The sequence below is a fragment of the Aulonocara sp. 'chitande type north' Nkhata Bay genome, linkage group LG7 (genome assembly GCF_057382095.1).
Source record: "Aulonocara sp. 'chitande type north' Nkhata Bay isolate Kocher_YH1m ecotype deep benthic linkage group LG7, A_spYH_male_GT1.1, whole genome shotgun sequence".
Classification (NCBI taxonomy): domain Eukaryota; kingdom Metazoa; phylum Chordata; class Actinopteri; order Cichliformes; family Cichlidae; genus Aulonocara; species Aulonocara sp. 'chitande type north' Nkhata Bay.
Genome location: NC_141350.1, coordinates 22,471,466 through 22,493,727, shown reverse-complemented (window position 1 = coordinate 22,493,727; position 22,262 = coordinate 22,471,466). Strand labels below are relative to the sequence as shown.

Here is a 22,262-nt window from a genome sequence, read left to right as displayed (position 1 = left end):
TCAAATTAAACTTCATTCATTCTAATGCTTATTCATATATTTTTGTACGAGGCATATGGAGTCTTTTTTTGTGTGTGTCACACGTATGATTGTGTTGTGTTGTAGTGGTATTAGACGCAAGTCTTCCACAGCTTTAAAACACTGAGAGCTGACGTGATGAACACTGATCATGTCTTTAAAATACAGTGTGCAGCTGGGGCCTTGGCATATATGTGCATATTACTTTGACATGCATTAAGTGCCATATTCATAAACAGTGACCAAGCACACACCACACGGGAGAGCTTCCTCCCCCAGCAGGGCTGTTCTACCATCCACACAACTCAGGAATGGCTGAGAAAAGCTCAGGGGATTACTTGACCTTCAAACTCCCTAGTCCCAGTCCAGTTGAACAAATGATCGACCCAAAATGACCACAGGACACCCTAAGAACTCTTGTGTTTCTGCCCTGATAAGTCTATTTTGAGTCATCCCATATGTAGAGTATGTTAACATATGTCAGTTACAATTACTGTTGTTGTTGCTGTGCCCAGTCAGTTTTTCTCATAAATTAATCACAAATTAATCAAGGTATCTCCTTCTGTTCTTTGTCAGTCTACTAACATTAATGTAATTCAAAAGTTGTACTTGGCAGATGTATTTGTGCAGATCCAAGTGACCGAGGCGACAGTCTAAACCACTGCGCCACTGAGTCCCAACCAGTTGTGCTGTCAAATCTGCTGCTGGTATCTTTTTTGTTTTTCTTTGAACTATTACTTACAGATAAAATCGGTGTATTTCAGCAAATCCAAAAGGGGGAATTAGCTGTTGTAATAATTAACTCCACAAGAAAATCATAAAAGCACAACTCATCAGAAGCTCGTATTGGCCCCTTTGGTGCAAATAACTTCTTATATGGTTACCATTCTCTTAATTCAGCTTTCTAAAATTTTTGACTACTCTTCCAAAATCCCTTCAGTTGCAAGATGTTTCTTTGAAAGTATTGCTCATTTCAGCAAGATTGAACAAAGAACATAATTGTTGTTGTTTTTTTTAACCTTTTCTATTTTTCCTTTGATGGATGCTTTTGTGTGTTTAGGATCATTATCTCAGTAAAAGCCTCACTTTTGCTTCGACTTTGCTTCAACTTCAACTTTCAGACATCAAGTGCTCTGTGTATTTTGTATGATACAGAATTCATAGATGAGTCAGTGACTGCAAGCTGCTCAGGGACAATGAAACAAATGCAAAGGCATGACTCTGTTGTGTAAAAACCCATATTGACTTCCTTTGTTTAGCTAGAGCACATTAATCCGATTAATCCGGGGCGATCGTGGCTCAAGAGTTGGGAGTTCGTCTTGTAATCGGAAGGTTGCCGGTTCGAGCCCTGGCTTGGACAGTCTCGGTCGTTGTGTCCTTGGGCAAGACACTTCACCCGTTGCCTACTGGTGGTGGTCAGAGGGCCCGGTGGCGCCAGTGTCCGGCAGCCTCGCCTCTGTCAGTGCGCCCCAGGGTGGCTGTGGCTACAATGTAGCTTGCCATCACCAGTGTGTGAATGGGTGGATGACTGGATGTGTAAAGCGCTTTGGGGTCCTTAGGGACTAGTAAGGCGCTATATAAATACAGGCCATTTACCATAATCCAAAAGTAACGGTCTTTGTCTAGATGTTCGTGAGAAAACTAGTTTTATCTGATACACTTTGACACAAATAGTTGCCAAAGATTTAAGTGCAGATCCTGTGATGGAAACTATGGGGCTCTAAGAAAGTCTGCTCTTGAGCTGCATGTGCAGGAGTGGCCGGTCATGAACAAAGTGACAGTCACTGCAGCATTAGCACAGAATTAAATACTGTGCTGGTGTTGGCCAGTCAGTGTTGAGTGTTGAAATTCATTCAGTTTTACTAATTAAATTCAGGTTGTAACTGAACAGTTTATAGCTGCCAGAAGAAGAAAACATTTTTTTTGTAGATCAATCTTATATCAATATGTTGGCTAAAATTCTCTACAAAATCCATTTTTCCCATATATCCAACTGGTGACTTTTTCTCTCTTTTTTGTTGAGAAAAAAGAAAAAAATCCCTGCTTGTCATGCAAAACTAAAAAACAAACAAACAAACAAACAACGAGTCCACCCATGGTGATGGTGATGAACCTTGGCATACTGACAAGTATCTATCTAAGAAAACATGCATAACAAAGTGATAATAATCCTCCCTTCAAGTGAAATTTCGCTACAGGGCTTAACTTTTTTTTCATGGGTTCACAATTATAGTGTGTTTGATTGTTTGTCCCATTTCATTAATTTTTGCGATGCGTTATCCATTTTTTAGGTAACTATTCATATGAATAAAATGTAAAAATAAATCTAAACTTCAATATTATAAACCTTAAATAGAAGTAGCGTGAGTTTAACGGGGACCTTCAAGAGACAACACAGAAATGAGCCCTTTCTGCATAATTGATGCTTTTGTGTATTTTGTTTGTCTTCTAATAATGGCTGAATATTTTTGTCTGGCTCGCTGCAGTGTGTGTCTCACTGTGTAGAGCAAAGTCTTTTGGTGCTTCTGGAGATCTTGGTGTGATGATGCTGAGAACCGGATGGTTCAGCATTTGAATGGGGAGGAGAAAGTGTGATTTTGGCTCTGTGTGTGTGTGTAATGGGGGGAGTGTATCGTCACCACCACTGCTGGCCGTGACTCACAGCGCACAATGCTTTTCGCTTCTCTCTCGAGCCCTTTATTTATTTTTAGCTGAGCAACGTTTTATACGCCCGAGCTGTAGGCCTGCACACAAGATGAAACACACATGTGATGCAGAACATACATTAATTTATCCACACCAAGATACCACAGTGTGTGTGCATTTTGTACTTCTTTTTTTTTTGCATTGATATCTGAGCCTGATGAGCTTTGCTGTTAATCACATTACTTGTATGATAATTATTTCAGCCTGTGAACAGACACTGGAGTATGGCTACAATGGATTATCTTGAATATGAAATGAATTCTTCAGATTATAATTGCAGATTGAGTGTATGCATTGATTTGGAAATCTTCAGGTTAAAAGTCTTCTCAATTTCTTACAAACACCAGCCTATATTTAGTTAAAAAGTTTAAGTAGTTGTATTCTGGTTCTCATTAAATTATAGACATTAAATGGCTGTTGTAGCAGAACCCTAAATATGTGGAAGTGTTCAACCTGCACATTACTACATTAGTTGTATGTGGCTGCACACTGGGTTAATGTGCGTGTCTCAATTAAAATGTTACCATTATGTACAGATTAAGTATCTATCTGTAGTAATGTATAAATGTGTGTCAGCATGGAAAGATCATACACAAACCTCAAATTTGTACCTCCGTGCTCTTTAAGTAAATACAGTCAAGTACGTACTCACATATCTGGACATAATAACAATAAAAAAAAACTTCTGGTCCTTAAATTTAGGCAATTAAACTGGTTCTTAAATAGCGCTCTTCTACTCCACTTGAGCACTCAAAGTACTTTATACAACATGTCTCATTCACCCGTTCACACACGCATTCATAAAAACACTGTTTTTCTACAAGAGCTTTCTAACCTTAACACACATTCACACTCCGATGAACGCATTAGGGAGCAACTCAGGGTTTAGTATCTTGCCCAAGGATACTTTGGCATACAGAGTGGTGCAGCCACCAACAACCAGCCTTCTGATTTGTAGATGATCTGCTGAGCGGCAGCCACTGCATCGACAAACTGTCTCATCTGAGTTGACCAACACATGACATACCACATTATTTCATGTAATTGGCAAAAAAAATTAAGAGAAAAGGTGCATCCTTACCACTACCATCGGAATTAAGACAGTAAGGAGAAGCTTGTAGTGATCTTAGAAAGACTGGAAATACATCAGCAATGAAGGATATTAGAGGAGCAATTGTTGCTTTCTCTCAATCTGGGAGGATTTATCTGGTCATTTTCAAATGATCTGATGTCCATCATTCTGCAGTGAAAAAGATTATTCAGAAGTAGGAAACATTCAGACAGTTGCCAATCTTGCCAAGAGTGTACATCCCAACAAATTCAAGGTCCCAAGGTCAGACTGTGAAATGCTCTGAGAGACTACAAAAAAGCAAGAGCAACATCTCAGTTAGCATTTTAAATGATAAAGTCATGATGGTATACTAAAAAAAAAATGAACAAGTATGCCTTGTTTGGATCTTTTCTCTCTAAAAAAGTGGCTTAGGTTTGCAAAGCAGAATCTAAATAAACCACAAGACTAGAACAATGTCCCTAAGACAGAAGAGACTAAGTGGAGCTGTTTGGCCATAGTACCCAATTAAAACCAAATCAACACAAACACCTCAGATCAACTGTCACGCAGGATGAATGGTTTGGGCTTGTAGTGAGGCCATCTGTCCGATAGCTAAAGTTTAACCAAAACTGGGCCATGCAACAGGACAATGATTCCAAGAACATCAGGTACAACAGAATAGCTGAGAAAAAGAGTATAAAATGCTGCAAAGGCCCAGTCAAAGGACAGACCTTAACCTTGAAGTCCACAACGAAACTGCAAATGCCCTCATGAAAGTGGTCAGAAAGAGAGTTCAGGATAATATTCTAAAGGCATAGGAAACAATACCTTCAGCCTCTGGCTCTACTGAGGAATTTCAGAGATGCGTAAGGAGGCAACCTTGAAGTGGACTTTAGCCAAATTTAGAACAAGTAAATATTGCTAAAGATGGGCAGTAGAGGAACCTCTTAATCACAATCATGTATGTGTTCATTTTCACCACTATATATAAATTCACATATTTTATGATTCCATGTATCTTACAGCAGTACATTATCACAGCACAGCAGAGCACAGTAAAGCTGGTCACTTTTCTGAGGAGGTAGAGGTATCCAGCTTGCCTCCTGCAGTGCATTATTTAAGAGCTCACTATAGCTACTCCTTCTAGTTATAGTAGTGCCTTAAAAAAGTGCATATGCTTATGAAAAATACCATATTTTGGTAGGCAAAACAAAAAATATGTTACAGTCCTATTTGGCTCTACAAACCTTCATATTGCTTTAGTTCCTTATTCCGTATTATGCGAAGTTGCAGAGGTAGGAATTAATTAGATTATGTCAAATTAAAAGCAAAGTAAATTACAAAATGATTCAAAATAAAAATGGCAGCTTTTATGTGGTGTAAGAAGTGTCAGTTTTGGATTAGATAAGTTGCTCTGGATAACCTATATCTCATCATTATCGGTCAATTCCCATATGTGCAGGTAATCAGAATACAGGACAGGTGTGGAAGACCAGTGCCGGTGATTGCATGTGATTACACTGCTGACCATGAATGACATATAAAAGGTTTGAGGGTTTAGGGACATTAGAAAAAGACATATCATCTCATCTGGTAGCTACACCGATGCTACCTGTAACTGTCATCTAGTCCATCCCGTCCCTTATCACCATCCTTTCTACTTTGATCTGATTTACAGTTTCATACTGCTTTCCTTTCTTTTCCTTTTTTTCTCCATGTTTTCAAGTTTTTGCCTGTATCCCTCATCTCTTCTGCTCCTGTTTCCAAGTTTCCATCTCACTTGTGATTCCCCTCTCTCCCCCTTCCCTCTCATCTGTCTCTGTCTCTCCCTCTCTTTATCCTTCTCTCTCATTCACTCCATCTCTCTCAGGGGCCTGAAGTGAGGATTGACAGAGGGGAAATCCTGACTGACTGAAACCCAGCAGATGAGTTCTTCTCTTCTCTTCTTTCTTTTTTTTTTTACCTCCCACCCCTTCGCTTTCTGCTCTTCCATTTCTCCACCCTGAATGCCTGCTACTTTGTCTCTCTCGTCTCCTTCACACCCGTGTCCTTCATCTCCTCACCCCGTGCAGCTAATTGTTCCTGATCCAGCCTTGGCTTCTTGGATTAAGGTACATACATACTCCCCCTAAAAACAAAAACAAAAAACAAACAACAAAAAAAGAACATGTTTTTAGTTGTAAGGTCAACGCTGTCATCCTGTTAATCAAAATCAAACATTTTTGTATCATCACCAGATACGTGTCTCAAACAAAGTAACAAACAGACACTAGAAAAAGGAGAGATATTAGGGAATGGACTACATTGACAAATCACACCCTCTTTTTTTGAAAACATTAAAATTATACTCAGGGCTAATTTTTACCAGGTACAACTGTACAACCTAAAGCAATCCAATGCCATAACCTGTTTTACAGAGCTCATTGTTCAGTTAGCAGTGGGGCATTGTTGACTGCCAAGTTTAAACGTGGTAATCTAGTGAAACACGATCATTTTGCCTTTCCATTTATATGTGATTAGAAACTTGTTGTATGTGTGTTTGATGTACATGACCTTTGTCCTGAAAGACTTCTGTATCAGTAAAAACAAATTACAGGCATCTGAACATCGAGGCATGTTTAAAAAACTGGCCACAAGCTGTATGTTACAATATTTAAGACAGTGCATAACTGAACTGTGGTGACAGATGGAATAGCGTTAGGAAAATTCTCAATATTTGAATTACACAGGTTTACCTCAATGATGGAGATATTACACACTGTGAGCACGTCAGTCCTGTTTGTGAATATGTTATCATGAAATCAGGCCAGTGTTTAAAGATGTGTTACTGTTTTTAAAATGATATGCTTAGCGATCATCATTATGAAAAAACCTCAGATGTCCATCTCATTGGACTTTTACACTTGCTCTGGCCTTCCTTTGTTCAGTAACTTTTATACCTTGACAATACTTTCATAAGAAAGATCCATTATTTTAATCCTTTTAATCCTGTTTTGAAGCTAAACAATTTGTTAAGTTGCTTTTGTTCCTAAACTGAAACAAAATAAGGTGAAAAATATCTATCTCCTGTTTTCTGGTTGGATAACTTTTTGAGGTTGACTTCCAGTTGGAAGTTAACTTGTTTTCTGTATTGAAGTGTCTATGCCAAAGGTCTTTGGTTTTGTACTCTACAATTCAGAGACTAGAAATAAACCATGGTCTTCAAATAGCAGACTGAAATGTGTCATTTAACTAGACACTGAATGAACGCTTTTAGCACACTTTTGATATTTTTTTTAGCAAAACAAACAAGCTTTATTATTTGTCACGTAAAGTATCATGCAGAGTACAATGTGTAGTGAAATGCTCTTGTGTCCGTGCTGCAGACAGGCTACAGATGTAGCTGTGCCATTCCAGGGCTTTCTGGTTAGCATGAGGGGTCTAGCCAGGACCCTTACTGGGTACTGGGTGGGAATCAAACTTGCGACTCCTGCTCCAAAGATGTGTAGTCTTACCACTACACTATCTAGCATGCATAACTGTAAACTGAATGCATTTTAGTTTTGCACTGTCTGACATATAAACTAATTTTCTATGTCAGTTATATGTCAGTTTATATGTGCATTGATGATGCTATATTTTCTTAAAGAGCTTTAAGAAAAGTAAGACCCTCTCTCTCTCTCTCTCTTTGCTACTAAATCCATGGAAAGTTGAAATTGCCTTAGCATCATGGTTTGATGACATCATAGAAAAACAGCAAAACATTTAACTGACCAAAACATTGGCTTGAAGGGCTGGTTACTCCAGTTTGCTCTGTGTGTATTCACTACAAAGGATTCGTATTTGAACAAGACTGGATTGTAATATGATCTCATCCTATGTATATACACAATCAGAAATCTGCATTTTGTTTTCATCGCTCTTGCTAAATTTCAAATAAAAACAAAAACCCCAAAAAGGTGACACAAGAGGTGATTAAAGTCTAAATATTTTAAATGAGTATTAGGCTACGTTCAGACTGCACGGCGAAAGCGCATCAAATCTGACTTTTTTGACCCTATGTGACCCATATCCGATCATGGTATGACAGTTTGAACAACACAAATCCGATATTTTCAAATCCGACCTAGGTCACTTTCGTATATCGTACCAAATCCGATAGATATCTGATGTTTTAGAAAGCAACTGCTGTTTGAATGGTCATGTCGCATTAAATCCATCTTTTACGTCACTGACACAAGACAGCTGCCAATTATCAGCGCCAGAGAAGACAAACGAGAAAGCATGGCGGCAATTGTTAAAGCACAGGCTCTCTTTTTTCTCTGTCTTTCTTTCTCTAATTAATTTGTCAAAATTCTGTCGGTTACGACTGTGCAGACACTGATAGACTGCTGCAACAACACCTACAAGCTCTGTAGCTGCCATTTTTACTTCCGTAAACAGAGTGTGTTGTGTGTGACGTCTTCTTTTGCGCATGCGGCCCGCTTTAAGGGCCATGAACCGTTCACACTAGAGTGCGTTTGCTGTCACATTTTATTTGTAGCGTGAACAACCAGACAAAAAAAATCGGAGTTGATCAAAAAATCGGAATTGAGCATTAAGACCTGCAGTGTGAACGTAGCCTTTGTTTAGCAAGTTTGTACTATGAGAGAGATTGTATTTGAATCTCACAAATTTCTTGCATATGTATATTTCTATTTAATTTTTTTTTCTTTTTTTCGTAGGTGTATCTTATTAGCTCAACTTACAATACCATGGGAGGATAGGCTAGCAATTTTAAACCAGCAAAACAAAGCAAAGTACCTGGACTTGATAGGTGAAGCTGTCATCAAAGGGTGCCATGCAAACATTTTTCCCATTGAAATGGGCTGCTGAGGTCCTATGCAACATCCATACTTTCTGCAAAAGCTCTCCTTGCAACTGAAGCACTTAAAGAAAGTCATTTAGGGAAATAGCCTAACCGCCTTTTGAAGAGTACAGGTTAAGGAGCGAAATGCTATGAACCTGAGATACCTGCTGATGATGCAGAAGGGTCCTCAGCATACAGGAAGCTCCAACAATCCTCCCACCAAGTGACATCAAGGAAATCTTGCTATGGTCTAGCTCCACCATATTTTGTAGCTACAAAGACGTCAGCTTGTAGCAATGCATTGTCAATGTTTATCTCACTTGCATTCTTGTGACCACGGGGAAAGGCCCACTGGCAGTGGGGGAAGACCCACAGACATCTGTGAAAAAACAGAAAACAGCTCAGAAAGGCAGCAGGCAATAGTGTTAGAGTTAGCACTCTGCATGAGTAAACTACAAGTACTAAAGAAAGAGAATAAGGCTAGGCAGATTGGGGGTATTACTCTGCCAGAATGGACAGACCATGTAGCCAAAAACCCGGAAAGCAGCGTAAGAACTACAAAACTAAACTGGGCAAAAGAGGTACGTGAGGTAAAACGAAGTTGCTCCAGCTATGGCAGAATATTTAAGCATCAGACTTCACCAACTGCAGCAATGCAAAGGACCCAGAGGGCAATCTCTGAGTATATGAGTTATGCTTGTCAGTCAGTGGAGGACCTGAGCCAGGAGGCACACCACAGTGCTCTGGCCCTCTGGCAACTCATGTTGCTCAAACAAGGAATGTGAATGGAGAGAGTGTAGTGGTAGCACATGATGATCTCTTCAGAAACATTCCACTGGTGGAATATCCTTACCAGTTACCAAGGCTAAAGCCACACATCCAGTTTAACATAGCAGGATTTACTATGGACAAAGTGAGACCAGTTGTGAAAAAAGCCCAAGCTTCACCCCTGGTTCACCCCTGGACCATCAGGGACCTCATATAAGATCTACAAGAACTATCCTCAGCTGAAAAGTTTATACAAACCCTTACACACACTCTGGAAAAAGAGGAAAGAGCTCAACCTCTGGACACTTGCTGAGGGCTGCTTTGTACCTAAAGGGAAGATGTCAGTTGGGATTGAAGCGTTTCAAGAGAATTCACTACTGGATGGTGAGGGGGAAATATTCTGGTCCACTGTTGCTAAAAGACTGACATCTTATTTGTTCAATAATGAATACATTGATCTTAGTGCCCAGAAAGCAGGAGTTAGGGTATTCTAGTTGTATGGAGCATGCATCAGTGATTGGCTAGATTAATAAGAAAGCAAAGAGTAACAACACTAAACTCTCTAATGTATGGCTGGATCCAGTGAAAGCATTACCTGAATGTAATCCAACAGCTCGTTCAACCTGCATTAGAGAACTATCTAATACCACCAGAGATAGTGCAGCTTGTAATGTTATACATGAATAGATTGAAGATGAGGTTCGCTGTGGAAAACTTTACCTTTAAGTGACATAGGCTGGAGAAGGGCATCATAGCAGGATGTACAATTTCTGTTGTCCTGTTTGCAATGACTCTACTGCTAGTGGCAGGTGGATAAATGGCCTGTATTTATATAGCGCTTTACTAGTCCCTAAGGACCCCAAAGCGCTTTACACATCCAGTCATCCACCCATTCACACTCACACACTGGTGATGGCAAGCTACATTGTAGCCACAGCCACCCTGGGGCGCACTGACAGAGGCGAGGCTGCCGGACACTGGCGCCACCGGGCCCTCTGACCACCACCAGTAGGCAACGGGTGAAGTGTCTTGCCCAAGGACACAACGACCGAGACTGTCCAAGCCGGGGCTCGAACCGGCAACCTTCCGATTACAAGGCGAACGCCCAACTCTTGAGCCACGATCGCCCTTGAGCCACGATAAGGTAAAGAGTTCCTAAATCAGAGGACAGCACAAGACATCCTGCCTGTCAAGTGTTCTTAGACAATCTAACTGTGATGACTTCATCATTCCAGGGCAACACAGTGGATCCTGAGTGCACTGGAGAAGATGGCAACATGGACATGGGTGGAATTTAAACAGGAGAAATCCAGAAGCATCCTTAATGGAAAATGGGCAAGAAACACTTTCAGTAACCTTCAGAGATTCTAACAACTCAAGAGCAAGGGATCCAATGTCTTGGGAAGAATTATGATAGCTCCCTGAAGGACACCGGCAATCCCAGGGATGCCAAATCTCAGTTAAGTACTTCGCTCAAATCAATTAACAACAGCCTGCTGCTTGACAGTTCAAGGTTTGGTGCTTTCAGTATGACATCATACCCAGACTACAATGGCTATTCCTACTGTATGCCTTCCCCATGCCACAATTGGAAGCAAAGGAAAGGCTGTGCAGCAAATTTCTGAGAAAATGGTTGGGCATTCTAATTCCCTTTAGCTTGGTAAACCTGTAAAGCACTTAAAAGCCATTACCAGTTTCATCACTGGTGGAAGAATTCAAAGCCACCAAGGCAAGAGCAGTGGGTACACTCCTCCCATCAAAAGACGAGAATGTCCAACAGGCCAACAAATCTATTGGATGCAGCAGGAAGTGGAAGTCACAAGAAGCAGTATTGGAGCCAGAAGCATACTGGAAGCCCCAAGAAATCATCAGTGTGGTCTGTGAAGGTTGCTTGGGTGCAGAGGCAGCAGAAGATGACTGCCGGGTGAAGGCGATGGGGCTTGCATCTCCAGGCTTTTGGATGCAGTGGGACCAAGCACTTGCTGGACTAATGTCCTGGAAAGAACTTCTTACCATGCACCATGGCTGATCTACCAACTCCAAGCAATTTAAAGATCTGGGGGAAGGAGGAAAGCTCATCATGCCTGCAATGTGGCGCAGTACTGTGCACACTGAGCCACATCTTGGGAGGATGTCCAAAAGCACCGGGAGAGAGGACATGACAAGGTTCCAACAGAAATCACCAAATAGGTGGGCTTCCAGAAAGCTATAGCCCACAAGAACCGGGTACCTCCTTGTGTAGCCATCCATTTTCACCTTCAAGGCAACCAGGCTCCCAGGACAAATACAACAGCCACGAAGAGGGGGGGAAAAGCTAGTGAACCTGAGATACCTGTTGATGATGCAGAAAGGTTCTCAACATAGAGGAAACTCAAACTATCCTCCCACCAAGGGACACCAAGGAAATCTTCCAATATAACTCCACCATATTTTTGGAGCTCCTACAGTATCAGCTTGTACCAATGCATCTTTGATTTTTATCCAACTTATGTTTCCCCATAGACATGGGGCAACAACAAGCCTTAGAACTCTGGGTCTGTGGACCAGATTGTGTTCTGAGAAGGATGAAATGTATATATAGTATGAAACCAACAGTACAGAACTAGAAAAAATCTGAATAAAAATGTTCTTGGTCTTGCCTTTTTTAATCTAAAAATAATAATTTTGCCAAACAAATGAAAATATTCAATTCTTTCTGGTTGTATCCAACTATTCAAAAACAGACATTAATCTATTAAAAATGTGAGATGAGGTGCTGGTTGTACAGCTGCTGTTATTGTGTATATATTTATTTATATTTAGATTTCTTCATACATTCTTATATAGTTCTATATTGTGTATTGTGTATTTTGTTGTACAGTTATTTTATTTTCAACTTTAATTTATATATTTATCTTTATCTTATTCTTCCCAGTTAAATTTACCCTTCATTCTAATTTGTGTTGTACAGTTATTTCATTTTTAACCTTAATTTATATTTTATTCCTTCCTAGTTAAATTTACCCTTTTTAATTTTTCATATTTATTTCCTATCTTATTCATAGCCTTTTCCTTTTTTGTTTTCTTTAGGTCACGAGCAGTTGTCCAAGCATTTCACTACATATCGTACTGTGTATGACTGTGTACGTGACAAATAAAATTTGAATTTGAATTTGGTTCTGTGACTATTCTGCAATCTTCTCTTTTTTTCTCAGTTTTAATAAATACCATAATGTTAATCGCAACAATCATCTTTTACAATTTATTTATTTATTTTATTTTTTATAAAATACTAATTATTATTTCAATTATGTGACATGGTGAGTCAGAAAGCTCAAATCATCATACAATTTGCAAGCTTTAAATACAGATTAACACTGGCGGTTGCAGAGGTTATGGCCAGTGTACCGACCATGTGTATGGATGATGTTAATTTCCAACACCCGTCCCTTGATAGGCATTAACTCATGTAACAGTCTGAAATGTATTTTCTATAATACTAGATTAAAGCAAGTACCTACAAAAGAAAAAATAAAACACAGCACACAAACAGAAAGAGTTTTCTATATGAAAGAGTTCGTATAGCTAGCTTTTATTTATTTATTTTTTTAAATTTTTTTATTTTTTTATTTTTTTATTTTTGCCTGTCCCGTTTGGCTCTTTTGCCATCAGAATTATTGTCTAAAGGCAAAGAAAGATGCCCAACGGATTTACTTTACCAAATTGACCATCCCAGCCTTGCTGTAATGGTCCATTTGATTCACCTTTTATTGTTTATTTTATTTTCACTTGCTGAATATGGGACAGACTTGACTGAGGGAAAGAAGGGGAGAAAGAAAGAGGGAAAGAAAAACAGCTGAGAAGAGGGACGGGGGAGAAGGGCAAAAGACACAAACCAACAGAATGGGCAGAGAAAAAAAATGCGTATATCAATCACCTGGATCACCTGTTGAGAAAGAAAAAAGAAAACAAGCAGAAGAAAACAAGAGTAATAGAATAAACAACATCACAATGATATATGGGAATATGACAGTAAATACTAAATATTAAACATTATTGTGCAGCACATAAGATCAACAGAACACAGTGTGCTTTGAGGTAGGAGCCAAAAAGGGTGTAGTTTGTGGGTGTGATCACCCGTGTGTACACCTGTGAGCATGGACGCGCTTGTTTTTTTAAAGGTTCCTTCATGTAATGATCTGCTAGAGGGTGTGGGGGGGCCACAGCCCCGTCCTCCAGGGCATGAAGCAGGTATGGAGGAGATCAAAACTCCAGACATCCAGAGGCCTCCAGAACACAAGAGACCAAGGAAGACCAACAGAGGGGCAGCCGCGCCACTGTCCCAGAAAGAGCTGAGGAGAGTCCCAGATGAGGGCTCACTGAGCAGCCGCGGAGCAGAAGCCAGGGGGAGTTGCAGTGACGCGCCCGTGAGCTCCGCTGGCAGCCAGCTGCGCCTGAGTGACCGAGCCCCAGGCCAAGAGGCCGGGGGCACCCCACCTCCGAAGTGGCCCGAGCGAGCCCCAGGCTCCAGGCCCCGATAAGCGGCCGCCAAGGAGTGAGCCGGTGTGTACCTGGACGCACATCCCCAGACACAAAGAACCACCAACGCACCGATGTCTGAGGGAGTCCGCCACTGGCAGGGGAAGTGGTGGTGGGGGGAGATAGGCCTCCAAACCTTGGAGGGCCTGAGGTGTCCCCAGAGAGGTGGCGTCTGACACCCAACCTGACATATAGACACAGACATACAGGCACACACAGATACAAACATCCATTCCCACCCTCATGCTCTCATATGCACTTACTCCACACTCAACCAACGTGGAGACAGACATAAAGAGACGCTGTACACACGATCACACTCCCCAAGCGTACTCTACGAACCGGGTCTAGGTACCCTTGCCCCTGGAGGGGGGAACTGCACCCAGACCCAGGTGGTGTTACCCTTTTCCCTGCGGTGGGGGGAGGCAGACCGCCCCGACTCCGCAGCAGCAGGGAGGCCCCACACTCCAGACCGCAGTCGGACGGCCAACTCCTCCTCCTAGCCCCCCCGCTCCAGCAGGCCGCAGAGAATGGGGGTGAGAGAAGACTCCAAACCTCCCTCCACCCGCTCATTGTAGTGTTGATGCATGTGTGTTCTGAGGTGCATTTAAAACCCAGGAGGGCATGGAGCTACCTGCCAGAGAGCAGCAGGTAAGCGCATGGTCCCTCCTGCTAGCCCTCAATGTCTAAGTGTATTTAACATTGAGAGGTGGGCAACGACGCCAGGGGTGAGGTGTACACCCTGATGGTAATTTGGATTCCGTGTATCGTGCCCACCCCCAAGATCCTATATGTATGTGTAATGAGAGTGTGAGTAATGTGAATGTCTAAGTTGTGGGATAAAATTGAGCCAGAGGCAGCCGGAAGGGGGGGGGGGGGGGGGGGGGGGTAGCCTCCTCTGCACCCTGGTGACATACCCCTACTCCAAGGCCCTGCATGTGTGGGTGGTTGTGGTGGAGCGGGAAGAGGGAGGCAGCTGGAGATGGGGAGGGAAGGAAGGGAGGGGCAAGTGACCCCTCCCTGGGGCCAGCTCCCCCGCTGACCCCAGTAGGCACCCCCATACTCCACGACCCGCCAGGGAAAGGGGGCCCAGGCCCATCCAGACCGGGGCTCAGTGCAGGAGCGCCTCCCGGCCCCACAGAGCCCGGGACAGTCCACCCAACCCCACCACAGAGAAAACTGCACCCACCCCACCATCCACTCATCTTCCAGACTACACAGCAAAATCTCCAGTGTTAAATTAACACTGGAGAGTGTCTATATGGGTCCACACCTCTGAGTGTTAAATACAACACTGTTGAGTGTTAAATGAACACTTTTGACAGTGTTATATGTTTAAAAGTAACCTAGTCAGTTTTGAAGATTAACAATGGCTAACACTGAGCAGTGCTGATTTCCTAACACTGGAATATTTCTAACATTTTGAGTTATTTTCCAGTGTTAGGAAATCAGCACTGCTCAGTGTTAGCCATTGTTAATCTTCAAAACTGACTAGGTTACTTTTAAACATATAACACTGTCAAAAGTGTTCATTTAACACTCAACAGTGTTGTATTTAACACTCAGAGGTGTGGACCCATATAGACACTCTCCAGTGTTAATTTAACACTGGAGATTTTGCTGTGTACATAAGACAAAAAACACCCAGGCTGAGATCTTCCTCCACCTCTCCTGTATCTCCCCCTCCTGCAGAGAGAGTTCCTGAAGAGAGGAAAGCTCCTGCAAAATGTGACAACCTCCCCCAAGATGTGACAACCTCCCCCACCAGTTGAAGAGCCCCCCAGGTGGCTCGACGCACCGGCGGCACCCTGTGCCAGGGCTGGGCCCCCATGCACCCACCCGCCCACAACCCCGGCAACACACCAACCAGGACCCAAGCCCCCGAGGCCCAGCCAGGGCCCCAGCCCAGAGACGGAGCGCCCCCAGAATCTCACGCCCATCCCGGACCCACCCAGGGGCAGCCAGGCTACCAGGTCAGTAACCCACATCCGTCAGCACAGACCCTCCCCTAACCCCGCTGCACGCAGCCACGAGGAAACAGTCACCTGAGAGCCAACAGAGCCCCTAATTGGCCATGACCGCTACCCCGGGTAGGTATAGCTAGCTTTTAGCTGGGACTTCACTGTTATACAGAAAGTTTTAAGAAGCTGCTTTGAACTGGCAGGTAGCCAGTAGGAAATGCACTTTGTATAAATGAAGTGTCTAACGCTACACTTTCTCCATCATGTATATTTTAGGTGTTAATGACAGTTTACATAAGTCATAAAAGCATTAAATTGTCAGCACTATGTATTTTATGTACAGTCTTAAATAAGTTAAGTAAGTAATAAGTAAGATTCAACTTGGAGTAATTAAAAAAAAATTCAAAATTGAAAATCTTAAGTCATAGAACATGTTATTAGATACACCTTTCTAGTACTGGGTTGGACCCTTTTCACCTTCAAAAATCCTTAATCCTTCATGACATAGACTCAACAAAGTGCTGGAAACATTTCTCAGAAATTTAGTTACATATTGACACGGTGGCATCGCACAGCTGCTGCAGATTTTTCAGCTACACATAGATGATGTGACCCTCCTGTTCCTCGACATCACAGAGGTGCTCAATTAGACTGAGATCTGATGACTGTAGAGGTCATTTGAGTACAGTGAACTCACCATCATGGTCGGGAAAGGCACTTGTTGGGGTTTTCTGCTTCTGCTACTGTAGTCAAGCTGCTTTGCGGTTTGAAATATTGCATGCTCAGAGATCCTCCTCTGCATACGTTGATCATCACGAGTGATCAATTTAGTTACTGTCAGTTTGAAACACTCTGGCCACTCTCCTCCAATCTCTGACATCAACAAGGCATTTTCTGTTTGTCAGTCTGAAATATTGAGATTGAGAGTCCATCTGGCACCAGCAACCATGCCATTTCATTTTTAAAGTCACTTAAATTACCTTTGTTCCCCATTTTGATGCCATTTATTTGGCTGATTAGATAATCGACTTAATGTACAGGTGAACATACTTACCTAACAAAGTGGCTAGTGAGTGTATGTGCAGTGATGAAATCTAAATTCTACCTTGGCCAGGCCTTTGATAGCCTGATTATTGATCGCTGTGACTGTTTTAATTACATATGGTCATGCTTGGGACCAAGAGGGTATACAGCATGAACTATTAAGAACAGTTGCATGAATGAAAGCTACATGAAATTATATGCAGTGTCTTGCAAACAAGTTTGGAGACTTGCCCTAACATTTCTACTTAGCTGTTTTCAGGTAAACCATCCTTATTAGGGAGACCAAAATACCTATAATTCATATCTTTAATTATCACCTTTAATGTGAATGTGTCATGTTATAACTTCCATCTAAACTGTACAGATTGGTTTCTAAGACACCTCAATGATCAATGTGAACTACCATTACCATATACAAAGCTGAACCATTTATAGAATATAAATAGTTACAACTATCAGATATTAGCTATAAGTTAACTGTTTTTTATATCGAGTCTCCTCAACAACAAAAAAATCACAATAAAAAACATTCATATTTAACTGATGTGTCACTTAACTGGCCTTGTGATCACTTCTGTCTGTCAGGCAATTAATATCTTGTTGTTAAAATATTTTCTCTTTCTTCTTACATATCATAAAAAGATAATGGGCTTCAAAGTGTGTTGCAAGAGACGACTGTTCATTTCTCACACCCTGCCAGCAGTTTTTTTTTTTTTAACCATGACTGTTCTTTATTTGTATGGCTGACGATACTCTGATTTTGAGTTATTGGTAGATTTGTTAGAATATGTTCAAAATGTACAAAACCCCCAAGAGCTATTCATAATAAATATAATACATTTTTATATCTCTATAAATATTCAGTTATTCTGTGATATTTTATCTCTTTGTGAGCTGATGACACTGATTCTGTTTTGTTATTAATTATTATTATTAGCTATTTTACAGATTAAGTAACATCCCTTAAGGATATCGTTCCACTGTGTGCATCTCCCGAAGTCTGCACTTGCCTATTAATATTGTTGTGACTTTTAGAAACTGTATATACAGTGGGGCAAAAAAGTATTTAGTCAGCCACCGATTGTGCAAGTTCCCCCACCTAAAATGATGACAGAGGTCAGTAATTTGCACCAGAGGTACACTTCAACTGTGAGAGACAGAATGTGAAAAAAAAAATCCATGAATCCACATGGTAGGATTTGTAAAGAATTTATTCGTAAATCAGGGTGGAAAATAAGTATTTGGTCAATAACAAAAATACAACTCAATACTTTGTAACATAACCTTTGTTGGCAATAACAGAGGTCAAACGTTTACTATAGGTCTTTACCAGGTTTGCACACACAGTAGCTGGTATTTTGGCCCATTCCTCCATGCAGATCTTCTCGAGAGCAGTGATGTTTTGGGGCTGTCGCCGAGCAACACGGACTTTCAACTCCCGCCACAGATTTTCTATGGGGTTGAGGTCTGGAGACTGGCTAGGCCACTCCAGGACTTTCAAATGCTTCTTACGGAGCCACTCCTTTGTTGCCCGGGCGGTGTGTTTTGGATCATTGTCATGTTGGAAGACCCAGCCTCGTTTCATCTTCAAAGTTCTCACTGATGGAAGGAGGTTTTGGCTCAAAATCTCACGATACATGGCCCCATTCATTCTGTCCTTAACACGGATCAGTCGTCCTGTCCCCTTGGCAGAAAAACAGCCCCATAGCATGATGTTTCCACCCCCATGCTTCACAGTAGGTATGGTGTTCTTGGGATGCAACTCAGTATTCTTCTTCCTCCAAACACGACGAGTTGAGTTTATACCAAAAAGTTCTACTTTGGTTTCATCTGACCACATGACATTCTCCCAATCCTCTGCTGTATCATCCATGTGCTCTCTGGCAAACTTCAGACGGGCCTGGACATGCACTGGCTTCAGCAGTGGAACACGTCTGGCACTGCGGGATTTGATTCCCTGCCGTTGTAGTGTGTTACTGATGGTGACCTTTGTTACTTTGGTCCCAGCTCTCTGCAGGTCATTCACCAGGTCCCCCCGTGTGGTTCTGGGATCTTTGCTCACCGTTCTCATGATCATTTTGACCCCACGGGATGAGATCTTGCGTGGAGCCCCAGATCGAGGGAGATTATCAGTGGTCTTGTATGTCTTCCATTTTCTGATGATTGCTCCCACAGTTGATTTTTTCACACCAAGCTGCTTGCCTATTGTAGATTCACTCTTCCCAGTCTGGTGCAGGTCTACAATACTTTTCCTGGTGTCCTTCGAAAGCTCTTTGGTCTTGGCCATGGCGGCGTTTGGAGTCTGACTGTTTGAGGCTGTGGACAGGTGTCTTTTATACAGATGATGAGTTCAAACAGGTGCCATTCATACAGGTAACGAGTGGGGGACAGAAAAGCTTCTTACAGAAGACGTTACAGGTCTGTGAGAGCCAGAGATTTTCCTTGTTTGAGGTGACCAAATACTTATTTTCCACCCTGATTTACGAATAAATTCTTTACAAATCCTACCATGTGAATTCATGGATTTTTTTTCACATTCTGTCTCTCACAGTTGAAGTGTACCTCTGGTGCAAATTACTGACCTCTGTCATCATTTTAAGTGGGGGAACTTGCACAATCGGTGGCTGACTAAATACTTTTTTGCCCCACTGTAAAAGATGGAGATAGTACTGTGCCATCACCCATTGGTTTTTGGACCCTACAGTTTTAAGACTTTGTTTTATTGTAGCCAGAACTTACCCTTCTGAAACACTGGTTGGAGTGAGATCAGCAAGGTTCAATAGCAATACATTCATTGAAAATATGAGTTTAATGCAGAGGCACACAAGTCTGCCAATTAGTGCGAAGTAACAATGTAGCAAAATGCAAGTGTTTCATTCAATAAAAGTGAAGCATAAACTTCTTGTACAGGCTTTACTACTCAGCAAGCCATTTTATTTTTTTTAAGAAAGTTTCCATTAAAAATCCTCTAAAGGGTCCCATCACAATCATCACAGAGGTCCAGTTCAATGACCCATGGACCTACAGCTGTGTGTTAGCAACTTATCAATTAAAGGAGGTACACCCATAAATTTGAGTCCTAATTGTGTCTGTGCTACTATGCTATAAACAGACTTTTTTTTCCCATGGGAGTCTGTGAGGGCTGACTTGAATTGGAAGGCAGCTTCAAGTGAAGACTCAAACAACTGCAGATTTTGGCGCTTTTCTGTTGGCCTCATCTTTTTGTGCCACAGGTTGCTATTTTGTCTTAAGTGAGGATGAGGATGAAATTCTGGGACTGTAATCTGTAAATGTCAAAAGTTACACACGCTCCAGTATTAGAGGTGTTCTCTTTGCTGTGATATGTTTGTGGCTTTGGTGCTGAAATTGTTTTGTTTTTTTTAAACATTTTTATTCTCTTCATGTTAGAATGCTAAAATAGTTTTTAAATTACTCATGGATCTAAAATATAACATTTAATAAAAATATTTGCCTTCTTTTACCTTTGTTGACTTACAAAAATAGAGGTAATCAGGTGTGCTATTGTTTTGAGTTCTGTGGTTGAACTTTTGGTTTGAGCTGTCTAAAATTTACTGTTCCATCAAAGCATTATGAGTAAATCCACAAAGTGTTTGGTTTTCTAAATTTGTCAATCGTATGCAGTACTTTGGATGCTATGGCAACCATCCAGCTGTTTCAGCTTCCCTACTGATGTCATCCACACTTTTACATGGTTATGCCACTTGAGCCTTGAAAGACAAGACAAGCTTTTACACTTACAAATATTACATTATCATTATTTTGCAACTCTACTGAGACTTTTCCTCCCCTTGTCATAAGCTTTTTCATTATGTATTGAGTCTGGAGTAGTAAGATTTCATTTGTTATATGGTTTAATATGAGTTGAAATGAGAAGTCCAAACACGCTGTCATGTTTTTATCTCTTTAACACAATTTCTAATTACTGTAAATGCGCTTCATGCTGATTCACTTTTCAAGTATTGTTTCATAGAGTTATATGACATTGTGAGAGTTCTCAGGTTATTTTCCCGGGCTATGTGTGGGTATCGATACTATCTTCTTCAGCTGAGGTGTGTAAATCTCCTGTCATCTGACTCACAGGTGGAACTATTAAGGGACTAATAGTGGGACTATTTCCTGTGTTTTGATTTCCTGTTTAGAGTGTTGCACAAATTTTAAATCCACAGTATTCCCTGATCAGGATAGTTTAAGGATTAAATGTAATCCCAGGAAGTTGATTCTCTTCACGCGGACGCAGCATTTTCAGTTGCAGAAACGTTTTGCCAAGTGACCTCTTCAGTCTCAGCTGACTGCAGGTTTTCCCAACCTGACCAACAGTATATTTGCAAAATGACTGAAACTAGCAGACTGACTAACAATGGGCCATGAGCTCAGTGAAACTGAAACTGTCATGATGTCCAAAACATCATGACCACTGATCAATGGCCATGAGTGCCATTCGCAGAGTTGGGGAATGGCTGTAGTTCCAGCATTGTAAGATGGTGAACTCAACTGAACTCTTTCAGGAATGGTTGTTCTCTTTTCCCGTTTTAGCATCTTACAATGCTGCACACCCATTCCCTAATTACCCCCCTTCATGACATTTTGTATATTAACGATCATGAAACAGAACTCACAGCCCATTAGTAGGCAATGGTGTTAGTTTTGGTCATTATGCCAATATACTTTTTATAAGGCTGGAGAAAGCTGCAGTCAGCTGCGACTGAAGAAGCCTCTTGGATGAGTGACGAAATGGTTTCGCCACTGAAACTGCGGCGTCCAGATGAGCAGAATCAATTTTCTGTGATTTCCTTACCTGGATGATTGAGTGTGAATCAAGACCTTGGCTGTAATATTGTGTCTTTAGTTTAGGCTATAACCTTCAAGCCCCTTCTCACACATGTACGATACCTGCGTATGCAAACACCTCACATGATCATGTAAAGTTATGCCAGGTACTTGTTTCAGTAAGCATAAGGGGTACCCAAGATATGTGTTTGATTAGTCTATGTTAATGTATGTCCCAGTTAGAGTACATAAATAACATGCTCCTCATATGAAGCAGCTCTCTTGCTCAAATCCTTGATCATCATGGCACAGACTCTTGGTCAGCATTTGCTTTCTTACAGCTAACAAGCAAAAGAAAAACACCCTTTTCTGGAAAATAAAAACAACTCCTTTTTTGGATTAGGCTCATCTAAAAAATGTGGAAAATACTCTTGTTGTTTTTTTACAGCTGATTATTTTTGATAAAAGAAGGGCAATTTGAGCCTTTGTTACCTTTGAGAACCATGATAAAACTATTAATTTGACAGTAATGTCTATTAAATTTAAGGTTGTTTGGTATAAAGTTGGCATATTTTTAAAA

General features: G+C 41.3%; 1 long non-coding RNA gene across 18 annotated transcripts in view; it reads left to right on the top strand.

Annotated features, from left to right (window-relative positions):
* Positions 1-22,262, top strand: part of LOC147325114 (uncharacterized) — a 59,181-nt gene that overhangs the window by 15,113 nt on the left and 21,806 nt on the right. For 2 of the 18 annotated variants that reach the window (XR_015130274.1, XR_015130271.1), the window contains exon 5: positions 15,582-15,862. The exons of 14 other annotated variants lie outside the window; for them this stretch is intronic. This is a non-coding gene — a long non-coding RNA (uncharacterized LOC147325114). Of the gene's footprint in view, positions 1-5,645; positions 5,887-15,581; positions 15,863-22,262 lie in introns of all 18 variants that reach the window. 2 more of the 18 variants (XR_015130272.1, XR_015130270.1) reach the window with 1 other exon arrangement.